Genomic DNA, 19372 nt, shown 5'->3' on the forward strand with positions numbered 1-19372 from the left:
AGACGTCACGGTGCTGCTTTTGCTAAGTTTATCTCCCAATTCTAAGAGCATTGCAAGCACACTCTATAACTACATCGCTTTCCCATGCAATTGTTTGGTCAGGTGAAATCACCACTTAATCGAGAAGGAGACTTCATGGTGGTTCTTTGGCCAAGTTTTTCTTACAAATTCTAAGAGCATGTTTAGGTGCATCTGCATGAACGCCTACAAGTGCTACGTCTAACTAAGGAAATGTGTGAATACAACAAGTGTGGGAGGCTCTATGGGAGCATTCTTAAACACCATGGAGAAAACGGCTCAAATTTGAAGGCCATAAACTAGCTTGGCATTCAAAAGTAGCTACATTATATATATGTTCATGTCTAAAATTTAGAAAAAAGTTCAAATAGTGGCTTTCTTTTTGCAACCCTATTATGTAGGAGGCCTTCTTAAGAAGGTTTGAAGGGCTTTGATGCTCTTTGAAGGCCTTAAACTAGGAGAGATGGGGATGGGTAGGGGGCGAAGGGGTGGGGTTTTTTTGGGGGGGGGCAGGTCCAAAATGCTTTGGCAAGCTTCAGAAGTTTCAAACAATGCAAGGATTTTTTCAAGAATGTCTGATGGTTACAATTTGTTTTCTTGCTGGCACACTGCTTGCATGACGAGTGCATGACTGGCATGGGTATGGAGCTCCAATGTTAGAGCTTTTTGCAACTCCACTAGGAGTACTTGGAGGCCCAACATGAACTCAACCTAACCTTGCCGGTTCTAGCACAATTAGAATTTTAGCAAGTTAAGTTTCTTGCTATAAGATTCTCCTTTCTTGATGCAATTAACTGGGCCATGGCTTGTAGGATACCCATGTCGTGTAACCTTTTCACACGAGCCCAATTAACTTGGCCATGGAGTTTCTAATTGGGCCAAAAATGGCAGAGCTAGGTTTTTGCAAGAAAAACTTGGAGAGAATCAACGTGGGAATGAACTCACACCATCCTAATAAATGCGTATTGAATTATTTGGCCAAGTTAAACTTGGCATGTAGGAAGATGGCCTTAGAGACCCATGTTCCGCTTTAGTTAGTATAAGCAGGAGGAGGGGCATAATTTTTTATTGAATAGAGTATTTTTGGCTCTTCTTTACAAGCACCACTATTTCGATTGAAAATGAAGGTAACATGCTAGTTTCTTGTAAAAATGCCATCCCCTTTTCTTTCAATGAAATGCTTTTGCTAATTATAGAGATATTTTGCATCTTTGTTTTAGCTTATGATTAGCTATATTCATGAAGCCCTCCATATGTATGATGGGACCTCCCCTTTTCTTTCAATGAAATGCTTTTGCTAATTATAGAGATATTTTGCATCTATGTTTTAGCTTATGATTAGCTATATTCATGAAGCCCTCCATATGTAAATGATGGGACCTCTGTTGCAGCTTATGCTTGTAAGCCCACTAGCCGAGGCGGGACATGGCACCTTGACAGGGAGAGCTTCGAGAGGATTGAGGGGCCCTTTCTTTTGCTTCCTTCAAGTTTAAACCTTTTCTCCCAACCATAAATCAGAGGGTGCTAGTCTCTAGGTGCCCTCTCTTTTGATTCCTTAAAGTTTAACCTTTTATTTCAACCATTATTTATAGGGTGCAGATGCCTCCATTTAATTTTTAGTATTCAAAAAACAAGCAGTGCCACCTTGGGATTTAATAACCATCTCAAAATCTCGGCTTCCAGTCCTCAGGCAGTGCTAAGAAAAAACATATTTTTCAACCAATCAAAATAAGGACAAACTGTTAAATCTATTCGGTTTTTTTTTTCGAAACCTTCCCAATATGCCGATTTTATAACTAAAATGTATGAAAATTCATTCTTTAAGATAAGAGAGGGCCTACTTAAAATCTCAGCCCATTTGTATTAATTCTGGCGGGTACAAATACACTAGTTGCTGGCACGGCCCCTCCCCCTCGAGCCTAGAGTACTTGGTTGGCAGTGGGCACCAGTGTTTATTTTTGAAGGTTGCAGAGCCCCCTTCTAGGGGAAATTTGACCTGCGAAAGAAGTATGAGAAAGAGTCGAGTATTGCTCTTGAAGTGCTATAACAAAAATTGCCCTTAACATGGAAGGGTGGAAAAAATTGAACCTTGCACATGAAGGGCATGTAGGTATTAATTTATTGTTTCTTTAGATACACATTACACATCAATTACTTTTTTTTAAAGACATTCATTGATAGCTTATTGAGAAAGATGATGAAGCTTTATAGCAGAACCATGGTGATCAAGAAAAACAAACTTATAAGCTAAGGAATTGTAATACGCTTAATCTGATAGTGCGTCAATGGACTTAACAATTTTATTTCATTTGTAAATGTTTTATAGAGGAACTTAAAAGATAACCTTTATGTTGGCTCTCTCTTGAAGGGCAAAGAAAAAAATATGCCCTTCACACTGAAAGACAAATTTGAAAGAGACGTTTTTAAGCAAAAGGATACCCTACTTGCAAAAATAAACACTGGTGGGCACTTTTTTGCCCGTTGGGCAATTACTAGAGAGACCCAAAAAACTGGTCGCGCCTTGATTACACTGTCGGCGATGGAAGCCTTGAAAGCCCAATCGACTATCAAGAAAGCAGATTAGAAATTTAATACATGATTAGAAAGAAGTTCGATCGACTATCAAGAAAGCAGATTAAAAATTTAATACTGGTAGCTTCTATTTTACCACCGCTTTAGTCTTTCATCTTCATCGGCCTCCTCGTAGTACACACTCGTACTCACGCACCTTTAGGCTCTTCGACCCTGATAGGAGGCTAATTAGAAATTGCCTGCAGTTTGTTTAAGATCAACAAGCCTGTTGTTCGCTAATTAGGGTCTTACTCCATTTCCTGCGGAATGCTCACCTGTACGCTTGTTTATTGACTTTCTACATTCTAGGCCGCGTACTTTGTGACCTTGAAAACTATGGAGTCTTGCAAACAACGTCTAGCCTGAAATCAACAAGCCTGTTGTTCGCTTAGGGTCTTACTCCAATTCCTGCGGAATGCTCAACTATAAGCTTGTTTATTGACCTTCTACTTTCTAGGTACGGAGTCTTGCAAACAACGTCTAGCCAGAGATGAAATTTGAAGGTTTCCTTTCGTTGAGCTTCAAATGAAACTCATCTTTGAAACTTGGGTTTGAAGAAAAGACTGTGGAGTAATGGGTTTCACCTGAGACCTAGGCCGGTATCTTGGCTTTCAGCCTTGAAATTGAAGGCCGTAATTTTGAAATCTAAGAGGGGTTGCAGCGAATTTCAGCCTTGCGTCTGTAAGTTGTGGGGGACTGATCGAGTCAGCCTTATTTCACCTCCTAATAGCGGCTACTAATCGCGCCTCCTGATTTCTGAGACAGCTGCAGGTAGTGATTATCGGTTGTAGTGATTATTCGATCTCTCTCTCTCTCTCTCTCTCTCTCTCTCTCTCACACACACACACACACACACTTGCTTAATCGTAATCTGCATGCTTACTTGCACACTACGTCTGCTTTAATCCACCTTCGTACATTTTCTCAACCGTATGAGTTAACGCTAGAGTGATATCGATAGAGCAACATCCCTTAATTTCAGCCGCTATTGACAACTCATGATTTTGCAACCAAGAGTTAATAAGCCGGAGGATACCTGCACTGTGCTAACTATTTCCTAATTTCTGTTTCTCCGTCTGTGCAGGCGTCGACTGGCTCGAAATATACTGTACGCAGAAGCCCTTTTATGTGTACAAATGATGAAGCAGCTGGTGTTCCTGACTTGACACTGAACATCAGCTTTCCAGAATATAGTGCGAGCAACGCGTATGATGCTTCACATGATCTCCGCTTGGAGCTATGGAAGAAGGCCGACGATGATCGTCAGATCCACATGATGAGTAGCGGGTCTGACAGCGCCTGCCAGATCAGTGACAGCTCCACTGTAGACGTAGAGCTACATGTAGCTGCAGCAGAAAAGAAGAGGCAAGGAGATCAAGTGGCGGGCGCCTCCACGGACCTCTGCTTGGCATACCCCACCTCAGCCAATATCTCGGCCAAGGAAGCACAGTACGACCTAGATATGGCGCAGGATCTGGCAAGTGCTTCCGCAGTACGTCTCACGAGAAGCCACTCAATCTCGCATTCACGCTTGGAAACCATAGTTGATACACAAATTACAAAGAAGATGCGGTACCCTCTCTTTCGTCAGCCTTTCTCCCCAGGAAGCTCCAATTATATGCTCTCCACGAAGCCTGTAAGCTCGACTTCTGGCTTAGCTTGGCAAAATCAGCTATCTAGACCTGCAACAAGCAAAGCCCCGGTAGTGGCCGATCCCCTGATCTTTTTTGCAAGCTGCAGCTCAAAGGCAGATCAGATCATGGAGACGTCCGTCAATAGAAATTCGATCAGCACATCAGATGCTGCTCTGTTAAATCTCAACGCTGCAGCTGCGGCGTACTCACCTAGCTGCAGTAGAATGGCGCCCGCACAGCAGTTGCAGGCTTCTCAAAGCAGTCTCGTCATGCGGCCGTCGAAGCAGTTGGGCGTCCAAGGGAAGCAGCCCATCCCCAAGAGAAGCGTGAGGGCACCCTCGCAATTTGATTAGCTAGCTCACCTAACTTACATCTACACTTGGTAGTAAAGTTGAAATTATGGTTGTACATAACCACTGCATTTCTTTTTTTTAAATCAAATAAAAGGCAGCTTATATTAAGAAATTGGAAACAGCTCATTAACACAATTCAGGAGATGATGATGTTGAGAGAAACAGTAATCACCAAGGATATTTTGCTTGTGACAGTTCTCTATCTTATTTAACTATAACCATTGCATTTCGTTTCTTTAGTTACATACATCATTAATTACAATAAGCCTTAAAATAGCAGTATTGAATTGATTCTCTTATAATGTCTATCCTTGTAGCCTTTGAAGATGAATATTCTTCTTCTTGACATGCTTGCATGTTTCTGTTGATGTTAAAAGGAGCAACACCCAAGTCAGTGATGCAGCTTATGAATATCAAGGACTTAACATTGGCTCATGTGAAGAGCCACCTACAGGTACCTGAATATTCTATCCACAATCTTGAATATGTAATTACTAATTAGCCCGCTTTCAAGTCACAAAGGCGTCTATACGTATGAGAGTAATTTCTCTGTTCATGATCTTCTTTTCTCATGTCAACAGTTACTCTGGTCCTCTAGGTTGCCCTGATATTGGGATTATGTCGGGTGTTGTTCCTCTAACTGTGCAGCTGTATAGGAGTATAAAGACGACTGGGGGTCACATGTCGAACATTAGCGGTAAATCATGTAAACACTCTACTACAACTTGACACATATCGATAGTTCAACTCGTGTGTAATTGTTGCATATGTTTAATTGTCCGTGGATGTCGCCAAATATCTATGTGTGAAGGGTGCGTATGTCTTAATTGATACAACATATTGATTTTACAGACATATTCCATACTAGTGCAAACAATTTGAGCATACAAGCATCGAATGAGTGCCTAGCTAGCCTCCATCACAAGATCTTCCCCAATTATACTATGAACTCTCCATCGAATCTTAACCTCAATGTGGGAGACACACGGGAATTGCTTGGGCTCTCCATAAACCAACCCCACCAAAACGGCATGCCAACTAGCATTTGGAGCAATTATATGAGGTATTCCTGAAACCAATTCACCATTACTGATTTGTAATATGTATGGTCTTCGTGCACGTGAGAAATGTCAGAAAATAGGGTGTGCAAGTACCTCATATCTGAGGAGCACACCATAGAGATGAGAGAATGGTGTACAAAATACTCTAATGCCATTCTCCCTTTCTAAAACTGAGCAGTTGTTTGTGAGGGAACATGTAAAGATGCATGAATGCTATCATGTGTACAAGTATACATGCATGTATTCCATGTGTCAGCCCGGATCCAATGAGGGTGATGATGTCGGGAAGCCATCAACAGTGGCTTTGTCTTCATGTGCGGTGGAGGGCACATCTTTGGTGTGTTAGTGGTGGAGACATGAGGTATCATGTATTTCCCCCCATGCTCTATGCATTAAGCTCATGCATAAGCTCTATGCATAGGATTATGCATTAAGATCATGCATAAGATCAATATAATGCATAGATCTTATGCATTAATCTCTATACATAGGCTTATGCATTAAGCTCATGCATAAGCTCAATATAATGCATAGAGCTCATGCATAAGTTCAATATAATGCATAGAGCTTATGCACTAAGCTGTATGCATAATCTCATGTATAAACTCTATGCATTGAGCTTATGCATTAAGCTTATGATGTATAGGCTTATGCTTATTGTATAAGCTTATGCATAAGCATAATGCACAAGATCTATGCATAAGCTTTATGCATACACATATTATGTAAAGCTTATGTACAAGCCTAATGCACAAGCTATGCATAGGATTATGCATAAGAGCCTAGATGCATAGGCATAATGCACAAGCAATACCCAGCCATTTGAAAATACAACCGGTCGTGAGTTGTAGTTTTGAGAGACCAAAAAAATCCTTTAAAAACAATCCAAATCTAGCACCAAAAGAATCTTTGACGTGTCCAATAAAGTAGAACTTTAAAAAGAGACTTTTTTGCTTAACTTAAAACATACTTGCAAGTGTTTTATTCGCTAAATTAAAAATTTGCCAAATTTTCCACTGTTTGATGTCTAAGTACAAGCCTATCAACCACAAAATCTTAGAATATTTCAAACAAAAAAACATGACACAAAAGTTGCATTAGAGACTCACAACAAAGAGCTTCACTTTGAATACAAAATTATTGCTATCGTTACTAGAAAGCAAAATATAACTACTTTTACCGCACAACTTCAATGTCATGATTAAATTAATCTTCATTGAATTAAAAAACAAGTCTAATTACGAGACAATTCCTATAAATGCTTCAATAGTGACAACATTTGACCAATTTTTTGAACCAATCTCAAAACGAAAGCTCCTCAAAAAGATTTGTGATGCTAGTTTTGAATACAAACAAACGTTGTTCAAAACATTCTTAAAACCCTTGAAATCCTTGAACACCCCCAATGAGGATTTAAATACCAAAAATTGTTTGAAACTACAAGTGTCTAAATCTATTCTAGCACAGGAAATTCCTCCTCTTCATTACTAACTTCTTCATCAGTTTGCTCGCGTCCTACAATGAGTGGTGTTGACTCCGTAAGAGGAATATCAATATCCATAGTATGTGGATCTTCATAAGGCTCAAGATCTGCAAACTCCATACGGAGCATCAGCAATGGCTAAAGTAAAATGTTGTGCAGTCACAAACGATTCCATGTTCTCTACTTTGCCTTCATAAACAAAATATTGAACTGGTTCTGCAGACACATCATCAGAAATGAAAATATTTGCCTCTTGAATGATCTCCAAAGTTTGTGCCTCTTCTAATCTCTTCCGCTCTGCCCTTGTGCGACTCAAATGTTGCTCAAACTCTTGAGGAATGCTCTTTATGGGAGCACGAGGTGCTCGAGACTTGTTAAAATGAAAATAAGTAAACATTAAATGTATTCTAGAATACACATTGACTAGATTACAAAAATCAAAATCAATTTTTTGAAATATTTGATCTAAATTTTTTCAAAACCTTCAAAAACACTCAAATTTAAAAAAAATCTATTCAAATATGTAGTTTACTTACCGCATTTTTGAAAAGATAAATGAAACGCTCTAAGGAGCTTGGCTGACTAGTGATGGGATAAAACATTTGAACCTCGTTCCAATCCTTGTAATTAAGTCTTTTTCAATCATGATTCTTTGCATGTACAAGAAAGTCTTTTGCCTATTTCAAAAAAACACAAAATGAAAAAATAACTTTAGATGAAATAAAATAAGTAGATTTAAAAAGTAGAATTAGCAACGTACTGTTCTAATTCCTTTGCCATTTCATCGAGTGCCAAAGAACCTCCTTTCACTCATGCCAAGATGGGTATGATAATATTTTTTTCGCGTATTCCTTGCATTGCTCGCCAATTTGTGATATTCATTTCTTCAGGAATTGGCTTCAAAGTGTCCTCATTCCCTGTTCCTTTGCCCCTTTTGACTTCCAGGTGGGAGCTTTACTTTTTGCCCTTTGATTTTACCTTGCTCCCAAAGCTTGAAAATGTCTTCTTGTAGATCCCATATCTCTCCATCATCACGAAAGGCCAATTGAAAGAAATTATCATGACTTCGAACATTTTGTTTTTCCAGAGCGTCTAGCTTTGCTTGACTTCTTTGTGAGAGAAGGCCAACTTGCTCACAAAGCTTGATTTTGAAAGCTTCATCAACTTTATGACCTTGCTGAATATGATTAATCCAATCATTGTGAAAAAATCCTGTCTTTTGTAAGAAAGACATGGATAGTCGCATCTCGGAATCAATGTTGTGATCAAGGGCAAGTAGCTTTGCATCATCATCACTTAAAGTAGCATAGACCCATGCTAGGACTGTCTTATAGCTCTCTACATGAGGATACTCAGCACATAACTCTTTTTTAGCAATGAGAGAGTGAGTTTCTCCCAAGACAAAGTATTTGTATTGATTGATTTTTGATCCCTCAAAACTCTCTTTGTTAACACAAGAAGACTTATCCACAAGAACAAGAAGAGGTAAAACATTTGTTGTTGGTTTCTCCTTCATCATTACTTTAAGATTACTCACATGTCCAGGGACAATGGTTCGAACTTCTAGTGGTCTCTTATTTGAAACAAGATCCAATGGAGGACGTTCTATGTTAGACACTAGTAAAATTAAGAGTCTCTCATCAACCATATGAAACCTTTTGGCTTTATTTCTTATGATATTAAGACCAGAAGATTCTGAAGGATCAGACTTTGGAGCTCCAGGTCCAGAAAGCAAAGTATCACTCACATCTTGAGACTTTAACCCAGAAGTCTCTTCAAGAACTTCAACATCTTCCTCTGAGTCATCTATGTCTATACCTTCATTCTCTTCATAATCAGAATCATCAGTGGAGTGGTTGGTATCGTACAAATTGTCATGCTGCTCTTGAAATGCTTCAAAAAAAGACTACATTAAAAAAAAAAGAAAAAATCATTCTAAGTAGAAGAGCATTTGAAGACTTGATAGAGTGAACTTAAAAGTAAGAACCAAAGCGTAACCTATGCAAAAGTAAGAACACTATAACCATCTCTCTGTATACTAGAATACAAAGTAAACTCAGTAAACCAGACATAAAAAGTAAGCCAAACTTTCTTCTTGCTAAAAGTCATTCAAACTAAACAAGACAAACTTCTTGTATACTAGAATGCATTCTAGCATATGTTAGAGCAGACAAACTTCTTGTATACTAGAATACATGCAAACTAGACTTGACTAGACCTCTAAGTGTTTTAAGATATAAGCTAGAAAGACAAGAATTAAATAGACTAAAAAACAAAGAATAGTTCTCAACGTATTCTAAAATACACAAAGACAAGAAGTTTTTTGAACTACGCGTACAGTAGAATACATATAAACTAGACTAGACAAACTTCATGTATATTAGAATACATGCAAACTAGAGTTGACTAGACCTCTACGTATTCCAATATATGAGCTGGAAAGACATGACTCAAACAAACTAAAAAAAGAATAACAGTTCTCTACATATTCCAGAATACACAAAGATAAGAAATTTTTTTAATTACACTAATGAAAAAAAGGTCAAGAGAAAGACATCCATACCCATTTGCGAGTAATCATTGAATCTTTAAACTCTTGCTAGGTAGAAACAGGATTCATCTCTTTAAGCCGAAAATCTGCAGAGAAAACTCTAACTGCAAGAAACTTCCCTTTGTTGTTGTCTACGAGATGATGAATGATCCCACGAGATATACTTTCTTTGACTTCAACAATGCGACCATAAGTTAAATACTTTGTATTTTTAGAGTAGTCTCCTTTTTCTTTAGCGAGGAAAGCTGTGTTTGGATTAACGATTGTCTTGTGCTTACCTACCATGCCAAAGTAAATTGTTCAAGCAAATCCTTCTCGTGCTTTATCTCTTGCACTACTCCAAAGAGTTGTCGCTTTGATGCTTGAAGACTTTTTCTGCTGATGTTGAGTTAAAGGTGTGCTTCCTAGATGATGGAGGAAGTCCATAAGTAGCTAAAATCATTCTGCTTATGGTGGTTGATCTTGTAGCTCTGGAAACTGGTGAGCTACTAAAAGTTGTCTTCTTGGCTCACTTGGACGCCTATCAGGGTTTGGAAGAGTCACAGTCACTAGAGGTGCATGAAAGTGAGGACTAATTGGAGCAGGTTGAGATCGGGAAGGTGTCAAGACTCCTGAACGTCTTGAGCCACCCACCTGGATAGATGTAGTTGCTTGATTACTTTTCTTTTGCTTCTTAGAAGTTCGAGCATCACGTATTGGTGAGGCCATCTTAATCCTAGACAAGACAATAAAAAATCATTATCTCATTTAAGATAAATAAACAGAGACAAAATCATATTTCTCATGAAAAAATATGATTTGTTAAGTGAAACAACATTTAAGATTAGCAAACGTGTATGTAGGGCAAACAAACGAGAAAGACAAAAAGTGAAAGAGAACAAATAGACATAGAGAGAAAGAGAGAGAGAGAGAGAGTGTGTAACAAACGAGAAAGACAAAAAGTGAAAGAGAACAAATAGACATAGAGAGAAAGAGAGAGAGAGAGAGAGTGTTAACCTCCATGCAAGAACGGACCTAGATGTGTAAGCAAACATGAGATAGGAATGTAAGAGAGAGAGCTCCTCAGTACACTAGAGATAAAGAGGGAGAGAGAGATGTATACTAGAATACAACAGGTTGTTTTCCTCCAAAGATATGTTTTGTAATTGAATTTCAACAAATGACTTTCTAGAGCTGTGTATTCCAGAATACAACTCACAAGAAGCTTCAAAACACAATACAGAGATATAAAAGAGAGGAGAAAGCACTAAGAGATGAATACATCAAACCCAAAATAATTAGGACCCTTTTTATCACCAAAGTACTTACAGCTCGGGGGGTGCACTATATGGAAGCCCCTCCTATGACGTGCGTTCAAGGGGTATTTAAAAAACCCCTTATCTGTGAATTTTGAGCTGATAAAACTACCCCTTTTTCTTTATAGACTTACGGGTTTTTTTCCAAAGTACAATTAAAATACCCCTCTTGTAATTGTATTTCTGTAAATTTACCCAATATTTTGGATTAAAAAAACCCCACCTAATGATCGCACGTGGTAGACTTACATTTTTTGAGGTGCACCCCCCGAGACTTACAGAACCTCTTTCTTGAACACAATATGAGAAAAATTTACCCCCAAAATCTATTTTCTGCTACGTTGCTTTGATGGAGATTCTGACCGCTCTGTTGGCTTCAAAAGGGGGGTAAAACATCAGCACACCTGGTCCAAATACTCCCAGTGAAAAGATGCAGGGGGGAAGAGAGCTTGAGCTCTTGCAAGCACACACACACACTCACAAAACCCTAATAGAGAACACACAAGGTGAGAGGCTGAAAATCTTCTTCTTCTCTACTCAACACTCAACACACCATATACAAGAATAAGAGTACACACAATATGAAAGGTACTCAACCAAATACATACACGGGTTCTCTATAGTGTGAACCCAACTAAATGAGCTTGCGCTATAACTATGCCAGTCTCTAGAGTGGCTGTCACACAGCCTGTCATCCCACTGGCCGCATATCACCCAAGATCTCACCAACCATGCCAGTGGTGTAAGTGTGGGGCCTATCCCCCAGGCGGGTCATCAGTGTCCACCGCCTCACTAGAGCTCGATATCTCAACACTCCCCCTCGAGCTCAACTCCATCTCATGTACACCAAGCGAAGCCCTGAATCTGCGGAGCTTCTCTGTACCCAATGCTTTGGTGAAGATGTCAGCTACCTGATCCTCTGTGCTGACATAAACAAGGTCAAGGTCTCCTACCAAGACCTTCTCTCTGACGAAGTGGTAGTGGACCTCTATGTGCTTCGTACGAGCATGAAAGACTGGGTTCTTGGCCAACTGTATACTGCTAATGTTGTCACAGAAAATGACAACTTGTCTATCCACTGATAGACCCAAATCTGCAAGTAGCTTTCTCAACCAAGCTACCTCACATGCTGCCATAGCAGCTCCTCTGTACTCGGCCTCTGTACTCGATAGAGCAACCGTAGGCTGCTTCTTGCTGCTCCAAGTCACAGCAGCACTCCCCAAAGAAAACATGAATCCACTGGTAGATCTTCTGTCTGAGATACTACCAGCCCAATCAGCATCTGTGTACCCATGTACACATATCTCTGTCCCAGTCTCATAGAATAGTCCACAATGCAAAGTAGACCTCACATACCTCAGTATGCGTCTCACAGCATCCAAATGCGGTTTCCGTGGAACCTGCATAAACTGACTCACCAACCCAACAGCATAGCTCAAATCTGGTCTGGTGATCGTCATGTAGATCAAACTTCCTACTATGCTCCTGTACATAGTAGGATCCTCCAAGATCTCTCCTGAATCTGCACTCAACTTGCCATTCTGATCCAATGGCACAGAAATAGGCTTACAGCCTGTCATACCATACTTGGACAACATGTCCAAGCCATACTGTCTCTGCAGTAATCCAATACCATGTGGTGACCTAATCACCTCAATGCCCAAGAAATATCTGAGCTCCCCCAGATCCTTCATCTCGAACTTCTGTCTAAGCAAGATCTTTACATCAAAGATCTCTGCATCATGGTCCCCCGTAATGATCAAGTCATCTACATAGATGACAACAAGCACAACCCCTCTATCACCATGTCTCACATACAATGAGAAATCTGCATTGGCTACATGAAAGCCAATAGTGACAAGATATTCAGAAATCTTGTCAGACCATGCTCTTGGTGCTTGCTTTAAGCCATACAAAAGACAACATCCCTGCTTACCCTTAACTCACGTGTAGTAGGGTTATAACACCTGTATCCCTTTTGCTCAAGGGAGTATTCAATAAACACACATTTTTCAGCTTTCGGGTCCAGCTTAGTTCTCAGCTCATCTGGCACATGCACATATGCAATGCATCCAAAGACTTTCAGATGAGACAAATCTGGTTTTCTGCCAGTAAACCTCTCCTCTGGAGTTACAGCATGTATGGCTGCAGTTGGAGTCCTGTTCATGATGTATACTGCTGTAGAAACAGCCTCAGCCCAATAACAATGCGGCATATTCTTCTCTTCCATCAATGCTCGCGCAATCTCAGCAATGTGCCTGTTTTTCCGCTCAGCAACTCCATTTTGCTGCGGAGTGTATCTGCATGTATACTGTCTCCGAATACCATTCTTCTTCAAATATTCAGAGAACTCATTGGAGAAGTACTCTCCCCCTCCATCTGACCTTAGGCACTTCACATATTTTCCTGTTTGCTTTTCAACCAAAACTCTGAAATTCTGAAAGTGAGTGAACACCTCACTCTTCTCCTTCATGAAATATACCCACACTTTCCTTGTGTGGTCATCAATGAAAGTCACATAGTACCTGCAGCCTCCCATAGATATGGTCTTCGTAGGACCCCATACATCTGAATGCACAACATCTAGTGCATTTCTGCTCACATATCTGTTACGTGGAAACACATGCTTTGTTTGCTTCCCAAATTGGCATGCTTCACATATTTTCTGCATACCTTCCACTTTAAATTTTGGCAGCCCTGTCACAATTCCTTTTGTCTGCATAGACTTCAATCTTTGCACATTCACATGACCAATCCTTTTATGCCATATGTCTGTGTCTGCAACAACTCCTGAACCATTTGCAAACATTGCAGCACTCATTTCAGGCATGTCTACATCCAACGTAAACATTCTGCCCACTCTGTTGCCTTTTGCAACCAACCTGCACTTGTCTTTAAAATCTTCAACATAACATCCATCACGGTTAAACCGAACCTGCAAACCCTGCTCAATCATCTGGCCAACTGAAACCAGATTCTTTGTTATGTTCGGTACATGAAGTACATCTGCAAGGTACTTCACTTTGCCATCCTGCATAGACAATGGCACATCTCCAATGTGGGCAATTGGATGAGCAGTGTCATCCCCTGTTTCCACAAAACCTGGTCTTTCCGGGTTTTTCATCTCCTTGAACCACTCTCCATGACTCGTCATGTGGTTCGAAGCGCCTGAATCCACATACCATACATTATCCTTTTGTGCTGCATCAACATTTTCAGACATGGCATTCACGACATGCTGCATAACAAATAACCTTTCATTATCCTCATTATTTCTGCTTGAGGATGCATAGTTGTTTTGCTGCACTTTCCCATTTTGCATGTCAGCTTGCTTTTTATAACATTCTGCCTGCACATGTCCAGGCTTACCACAATAGTAGCATTCACGTGCATCATTGTACTGCCTTTGCCAATTTCCACGGCCTCTTTGACTCCCCCTGCCTCTGAATCTGCCTCTTCCACCTACATGTTGTTGTTGTTGTTGATTCTGGGACTGTTGTTGTTGTTGCTGCTGCTGCTGGCCATAATTCTGATTACCTGTTCGGCCACCTCCTTGACCGCGTCCACGGCCTCCTCTACCTCGTCCTCTTCCTGAACTCGTGTAGAAGGCCTGTTGCTCTGAACTGTTTTTGCTTTGTGAAGACTGTTGGTCTTCACCCAAGTTCTTCTCTTCGATAATCAGCATAGACACCAAATCTATAAAGTTGGGAATGTTTTCCCGAGTCTGAATAGACGTCTTGAACGCCTTGTATTGTGGCCCGAGACCACGTAAACAGACTTCCACCTTGTCGTCATCATCTACTGACACACCAATAGATGCAAGGGATTCCACAATACCCTTTATCTTCAGCGCATAGTCATTCACAGACATGCTCTTTTTCTCCACAGTATGAAGTTCATTCTTCAACTGTATCTTACGTGCCTTGGTATTTGTTTCATAGAGCTTTACCAAGGTGTCCCATGCCTCCTTGGGGGACTTGGCATCCTGAATGTGCCTAATCATGGTGTCCTGTATACTAATGGATAGCCAATACATAACCTTCCTGGCTCCTTGGTTCCAGTCTTTAAACTCTTTCACATTTGCAGCAGTCGGATTTATATCCGGTATCTCCGGTGCCTCTTCATGCTCACCTTCAATGTAGTCCCAATAGCCTTTTCCCATCAGGAAATTAGTCAACCTGAACCTCCAAGCATGGAAGTTATTCTTGTCCAGCTTCTCAGCCACAATCTGTGTTATACCATCATTAGACATCTTGCCAAACACACAATTTTACCAGAAACTGCACTCTGGTTTTTCTTGCACAACTACTGTATTTTCTGCACAGCGGTACTGCAATCCACTCAAATGTCACAACCAGTGACCTCAATGCACATACATACACCCAATGGCAACTGTAGACCTCTTTGCAGCACCCACAGTGTCTGCACAGTCAATCTGTCTTCCTGCAGTACTTAAAACAGAGTTATGCAGAGAATCGATGACTTACCCGCAGTGCTCGAAATAGCCTGCTTTCTGAAAAACGGAGGTCCAGACGCGCCCGAAACGCGTTTTCGGCCCGAAAATTATAGTCCATAGGACTGTATAGTTGCCCTGTAGCTTCACTCCCGCGAAGAAAGCTCCTCAATCGGAGATCGTTTGCCGGTGCCTCCCGTAGAGCTCCCGACAAGGGTGTAGTCACCAACACAATAGGGAAGAGTAGTTGAAGCTCTTACCCTCGTACCGCTTCCTGTGGTTCTCTTGCTTGCAGCTCAGCCCTTAGCACGAACCAGGCTCTTATACCATGAAAAGATGCAGGGGGGAAGAGAGCTTGAGCTCTTGCAAGCACACACACACACTCACAAAACCCTAATAGAGAACACACAAGGTGAGAGGCTGAAAATCTTCTTCTTCTCTACTCAACACTCAACACACCATATACAAGAATAAGAGTACACACAATATGAAAGGTACTCAACCAAATACATACACGGGTTCTCTATAGTGTGAACCCGACTAAATGAGCTTGCGCTATAACTATGCCAGTCTCTAGAGTGGCTGTCACACAGCCTGTCATCCCACTGGCCGCATATCACCCAAGATCTCACCAACCATGCCAGTGGTGTAAGTGTGGGGCCTATCCCCCAGGCGGGTCATCAGTGTCCACCGCCTCACTAGAGCTCAATATCTCAACACCCAGGACGCTCCTCCTCCGTTTTTTATGTTAAGACTATAGTTTGCTGTTTTTTAGTCGCGCGCACGCGACGCGAACTCGAGAGCTTTTGCTTTCTTTGCATGTCTTCTAAAATTAGATAAAAAGCAAATCCTTTTTGCATGAAGGTCTATTCTAATGGTTTACATTGAGTTTGGGTTATTGTAGAACACAGCTTGCCAAAGCCGTGTATTCTGGAATACAACTCAAGTGTAGAGAGAAGTTGCTTTCTTTGCATGTCTTCTAAAATTAGATAAAAAGCAAATCCTTTTTGCATGAAGGTCTATTCTAATGGTTTACATTGAGTTTGGGTTATTGTAGAACATAGCTTGTCGAAGCCGTGTATTCTGGAATACAACTGAAGTGTAGAGAGAAGTTGAATTCCAGAATACAACTTGATGAAGCTATGTATTCTGGAATACAACTCAAGTGTAGAAAGAAGTTGTATTCCAGAATATAGCATATTGAAGCTCTGTATTCTAGAATATAACTCAAGTGCAGAGAGAAGTTGTATTCCGGTATATAGCTTGCTGAAGCTGTGTATTCTGGAATACAACTCAAGTGCACTGAGAGAAGTTGTATTCTAGAATATAGCTTGTTAAAGCTATGTATTCTAGAATACAATCTCAAGTATAGAGAAAAATTATATTTTTGAATACAGCTTGTTAAAGCTTCATATTCTGGAATACAACTCAAGTGTTGAGAGAAGTTATATTCCAAAATACAACTTGTACAAGCAATGGATTCTGGAATACAACCTCAAAGTGCATGTGTTAAATTTTTAAAAATGTGACTTCAAGCTTTGTATTCTAGAATACAAACTACTTAATACACAAGAAACATGGCCACTTATCGATTTTTGTGTTGTATTCCAGAATACAACACAAGAATTAGCTTTTTAAAAAATGAAGTCATTATAATTTTTAAAAATTATTGATTAAATCTTTATTTTATAAAATATTTTTTTTCAATCTCTTTTTCTCTTAATTTACATATGAAATCTTCTTTTTGGTATTTTTGTGTATTTAAAAGACAAACTATTCTTTCAAAAAAACATCTTTAAAAAAAAGTCTATTTTTGAAATCACTTACCTCCTTAGATAATGTTTTTGTTTTTCTTCCTAGCCATAATTTCCTCGTAGCAAACTTTGAACCAAATAACAATGAAAGAAAAATTCAAAATTGTAGCAAATAACAAAGTAATCAAGAAAATGCATACCTTACAGAATTAAACTCAAGAAAAATGCTCCAAATTCAAAAAAATGCTCTTGTGGCTCTCTTAGCGGGCAGACCCTTGGAATGTGTGTCTAAAAAGGACTTCCTCTCATCTTTTAAGACCCATTTTTTATAATAATTAATAATTTTTAATATTTAAAATTTTTTTTTTTTTGAATCCAACCATTAAAAGTAAGTTATTTGGATTTGAGATTACACTCCACTTTGTTGCTTAGACTATTTTTTTTTAGAGAAACTTAGAGGTTTGAAGTTCCTAGTCATGGATGGTAGGGTAACAAAATTCTCTCTCAAGCTTGTTTTGCTCTTTTCAAGTGCCTGTATCCGTACTCACTCCTAAAAGTTTGAGCCAATCTATTAGTGATGATGATGTTACAAGCCCACTATTTATCAAATTTTGATACTGATGTTCCAGTTTCTCCATCATTAGTTCAGCCTATTCGTGTGGAGACATTCGCTCCCTTGAGAAGAAAAGACAAGTTTTTGCATCGCAATGCATTGAGAGAGGCATGTAGGGCGGAGTGTTGTAAAAAAAACTACTTGAGGACACTTGGATTTAGAAAAATTAAGCAAGAATGTGAAAACTTCTTTGCTTTAAAAGATGCTCAACAGAATACAGCATTACATGGTTTTTTATTAAGGTCTGGAGAGAGAAGATAAAATATACAGTTTTCGGCACGATTGTGTGTCGAAAGTATTTTGTTTAAGCAATCAGCGGATGCAAAAGATCTTAAAGCGGTTGCAACGGGTGGAAGAAGATTCAGGGTACTCATTTAGTACACGTGACACTCCTCAGTTGTGTTTTCTCAAGAGCTGGATGGAACGATTTGTCACTTACAATGGTGAGCGCATGCCAAATTCAAAATTCACCCATTTGCCTGATAATTTTACAAAGGGAGAAGTTTACAACCTCTACGTGGAAATGTTAAAAGGAAGGAACATGTAATTTCTTTCATTAACTCCATTTCTTAGAGTTTGGAGTCAATATTTTGCTGATGTGAAAATTCCCAAGAAAAATAGAATGGGGGTTTGTCAAATTTGTGCAGAGCTCAAAGCCAAAAGAGATGTTGCAAAGACATTTGAAGAAAAAGGTATGTTTGATTTGTGTTTTTTGTACGTTTTAATTTATGAATGAGAATTCCAAGTGGTATAATTTAAACTAGCTTTACATTGTTTTGAGTTTTCAGGTCCTATTCTACAAGCACTTAAAGCTCATCGAGAATAACAAAGTACAGAGCGTCAAAAGCTAGCAAAGCATCGAAAGAAGTGCCTTGAGCAGAAAGAAATGTATTTGGGATTAGTCATAGATGGAATGGATCAAAAGAAGACGTTGATACCCCATTTTATGTTTGCTCCAAAGAATTTGAAGGAAGAGAATTTCATACAACTACATGTTGTTGGAGCCCTCATCTTTATCGACATCATGATGTCGAAAGTTTTTATAAACTTTCAAAATTTACACAACGATCCTAACTTGACCATCACCATAATTCAGAAAATAGTAAGTGAATGGCAAGGAGAATTATCTGGCACACTTTATGTGCAGCTAGATAATATGGCAAGGGAAAACAAAAGTCAAATAGTGCTTGCTTATTTGAGTATGTTGGTGCAACAGAAAGTTTTCAAAAAGGTCAAACTTGGATTTTTGTTGGTGGGTCACACTCATGATCAAATTGATCAGATGTTTAGCAGCTTTTCAGTCAAACTTGCTAAGAAAAGTGCATTTGACCTTCCAGAGGTGTGCACAATTCTTAAAGAAGCTTATGATTCTGCGCCAAAAATTCATGTTTTGAAAGGCACCTATGATTTTAGAGAGTTTGCCAGGTGGAGATTTTGCAAGCCCTGCATTTACTCAGCTTAATGACCATAGTTTCCAACATCAATTCAAAATAAAAGAAAAAGAAGATGAAACACGTTTGTGGTGTAAGAAGTACTCTAACTCAGAGGCATGGCATCCTCAGGATGGTTTGAAGTTTTTACTCAGT

Source organism: Cibotium barometz, chromosome 29 (genome assembly GCF_041138505.1).
Source record: "Cibotium barometz isolate CiBa-2024 chromosome 29, ASM4113850v1, whole genome shotgun sequence".
In the NCBI taxonomy this organism is placed as follows: Eukaryota; Viridiplantae; Streptophyta; class Polypodiopsida; order Cyatheales; family Cibotiaceae; genus Cibotium; species Cibotium barometz.